The sequence below is a fragment of the Otolemur garnettii genome, unplaced genomic scaffold, assembly GCF_000181295.1.
Source record: "Otolemur garnettii isolate 467f Iridium unplaced genomic scaffold, OtoGar3 scaffold00001, whole genome shotgun sequence".
NCBI lineage: Eukaryota > Metazoa > Chordata > Mammalia > Primates > Galagidae > Otolemur > Otolemur garnettii.
The window spans coordinates 38,782,608-38,786,103 of NW_003852396.1; the positions used below are offsets into that span (position 1 = coordinate 38,782,608).

General features: G+C 45.0%; 1 protein-coding gene across 5 annotated transcripts in view; it reads left to right on the forward strand.

Annotated features, from left to right (window-relative positions):
* ZNF143 (zinc finger protein 143) overlaps nucleotides 1-3,496 on the forward strand; it is a 77,287-nt gene that overhangs the window by 31,767 nt on the left and 42,024 nt on the right. The gene's annotated exons all lie outside the window — the stretch shown is intronic.

Consider the following 3,496-nt stretch of genomic DNA (forward strand, 5'->3'; position numbering starts at 1 on the left):
AAAAAAAAAAAAAAAGAATACCTAGGTGGCGCGGTGCCTGTAACACAGTGGTTATGGCGCCAGCCACATACATCAAGGCTGGCAGGTTCAAACCCGGCCCAGGCCAGCTAAACAACAATAACAATTGCAACAAAAAATAGTGGGGCGTTATGGCAGGCCCCTGTAGTCCCAGGTACTTGGGAGACTGAGATAAGAGACTCGCTTAAGCCCAAGAGTTTGAGGTTACTGTGCACTGTGACACCACAGCACTCTACCCAGGGCAACAACTTGTGACTTTGTCTCAAAAAACAAACAAACAAAAAGAATACCTAGGACATTAAATACTAATGTAGTATACTTGTCATTCAAACACAACTATTTTCTCCCACACATATCAAGATACACTCATTTTCATCATAGACACATAAAAGCCTATGCAGACTTTGCAAACTTGTCATTTTTTTGAGGGCTTAAACTATATTCTTTTCTTCTCTCTATTCCTCATGTCTAGCATACTAGCTGGCACATAGTAGGTACTCTGTATATTTGAATACATTTTGTCAAATACAAAATTCATATGATTATGTAAGATATGTATATAATCACTCTCTTAACAATGATTCTCTGCAATTCAACAAAAGTTGATTTAATTTGTCTTTCAAATCTTTGGATCACTGAGGTGAGAGGATCACTTGAAGCCAGGAGGTTGAAACTAGACGGAGCAAGAGCAAGATTGCGTCTGTACCAAAAGTGGAAATATTAGCAGGAGTGGTGGCAAGAGCCTGTAGTCCCTGCTTAGGAGGCTGAGGCAGATAGATTGCAGGAGCCCAAGAATTTTGGGTTGCATTGAGCTCTGATGATGCCACTGCACTGTAGCCTAGACAGGGTGACAGAATGAGACCCTGCCTGAAAAAAAATTGGGGTGAAGTATTTCTATTTTTATTATTTTTTAAAATTTATTTATTTTTAGACAGAGTCTCACTCTGTTGCCCAGGCTAGTGTTATGGCATCAGCCTAGCTCATAGCAACCTCAAACTCCTGGGTTCAAGCAGTCCTCCTGCCTCAGCCTTTTAAGTAACTAGGACTGCAGGCACCTGCCACAATGCCTAGCTAATTTTTCTATTTTTATTTCATTCACTTATTTATTTATTTATTTATTTTGAGACAGAGTCTTACTCTTGTTACCCCAGGCCAGAATGCGATGGTGTTATAGCTCACAGCAACCTCCAGCTCTTGGACTCAAGCGAGTCTTCTGCCTCCGCCTCCCAAGTAGCTGGGACCACAGGCACCCGCCACACACAACTCCTGGCTACTTTTTGGTTGCAGCCATCATTGTTGTTTGGCGGGCCCGGGCTGGATTTGAACCCGCCACCTTAAGTGTATGTGGCTGGCTCCTTAGCTGCTTGAGCCACAGCCACTGAGCCTGTTTGTTTACTTTTTGAAACAGAGTTTTACTGTCATCCTCAGTAGAGTGCTGTGGTATCAGCTCACAGCAACCTCTGCCTCTTGGGCTTAAGTGATCCTCTTGCTTCAGCCTACCAAATAGCTAGGACTACAGGTGCCTGCCACAATGCCCTGCTATTTTTTTTGTTGTAAAACAGAGATTCCCTTTCGTCACCCTCAGTAGAGTGCTATGGTGTCACAGCTCACAGCAACCTCAAACTCTTCAGCGATTTTCTTCCCTCAGCCTCCCAAGTAGCTGGGACTACAAGCACCCCCCACAATACCCGGCTATTTTGGGGTTGTTACTGTCATTTGGCAGGTCCAGGCTGGATTTGAACCCCCCAGTTTCAGTGTATGTGGCTGGCACCCTAGCCACGGAGCTACAGGCACCAAGCCAGGCTATAGTTTTTTTGTTGTTGTAGTTATCATTGTTGTTCAGCAGTCCCTGGGCCAGGTTTGAACCCACCTGCCTCGGTGTATGTGACTGGCGCCCTAACCACCGGGTGCTGAGCTGATTTCTCTTTTTTCTTTTTGAGACAGAGTCTCACTATGTCACCCTCGGTAGAGTGCTGTGGTGTTACTTGGGCTTAAACGATTCTTTTGCCTCAGCCTCCCAAATAGCCGGAACTATAGGTGCCTGCGATAATGACTGCCTATTTTTTTGTGGTTATTGTTGTTTAGCAGGCCCGGGCTGGGTCCAAACCCACCAGCCCTGGTGCATGTGGCCAGTGCCCTAACCACTGAGCTATTGAGCATTCACCCTTGGTAGAGTGCCATGGCGTTCTATAATTTTTCTCTTTTTAGTAGAGACAGGGTCTTACTCTTGCTCAGGCTGGTGTTGAACTCCTAAGCTCAAGCAATCCATCCATCTCAGCCTCTCAGCATTACAGGCATGAGCCACCCACTGTACCAGACCAAGTATTTTTATTTTAATTGCTGCTAAACATAACACACTGTAACTCATAATAATCATAGTTAAGATTTATTGAATAACTTACAATGTGTCAGAAAGTATGCATGTGGCATATTTGGAATAGTGGCCCTAGAACCCATCTCGATTGTTAGCAGTATGTAATCTTGGCATGTTAGTTGACCTCTTAGTATCTCATTTTCTTCACCTATAAAATTTGGATCGTACGACCAGGTGTGGTGGCTCACGCCTGTAATCCTAGCACTCTGGGAGGCTGAGGCAGGTGGATTGCTTGAACTCACAAGTTCAAGGCCAGCCTGAGCATAAAAGTGAGACCCTGTTTCTACTAAAAATAGAAAAAAATGAGGCAAGAGGTTCGCTTGAGCCCAAGAGTTGGAGGTTGCTGTGAGTTAGCCATAGCACTCTACCCAAGGTAACAGCTTGAGACTGTCTTAAAAAATAAAAAATTGGAGGGTGGTGCCTGTGGCTCAAAGGAGTAGGGCACAGGCCCCATATGCCAGAGGTGGTGGGTTCAAACCCAGCCCCAGCCAAAAACTGCAAAAAAAAATTGGATCATAAAAGTACCTCCCTCACAGAGCAGCTGTGAGAATTAAATATGTTAATACTGTACCTGTAGCCTCAGCGCCCATAGCTCAGCAGCTAGGGCACTGGCCATATGTACCGGGGATGGTTGGTTCAAACCCAGCCCGGGTCTGCCAAACAACAATGACAACTACAAAAAAAAAAAAAATAGCCAGGTGTTGTTGTGGGCACCTGTAGTCCCAGCTACTTGGGCAGCTGAGGCAAGAGAATTGCTTAAGCTGAAGAGTTTGAGGTCGCTGTGGGCTGTGGCTGTCACCCTACCAAGGGTGACATAGCGAGACTCTGTCTTAAAAAAAGAAAAAAAATACTGTACCCATAATGTACTGAAAAAGAGTGGTCTAATATGTGGTAAAGGTTCTGTAAATGCTGGCCATTGTCACGATTACTCAGTTGTCACAGCAGCCCTTTATGGTAGATATTATTATGTCCCCATTCTGCGCAGAGAACTTTGAGGCTTAGAGAAGGCAAGTGCCCATGGCCACACCACTAGGCAGTGGTGGAGCCTTGCCTCAGGTCAAGGCCCCTCTAGCAATAGCCTCCACACTCTTTTTTTTTTTTTTT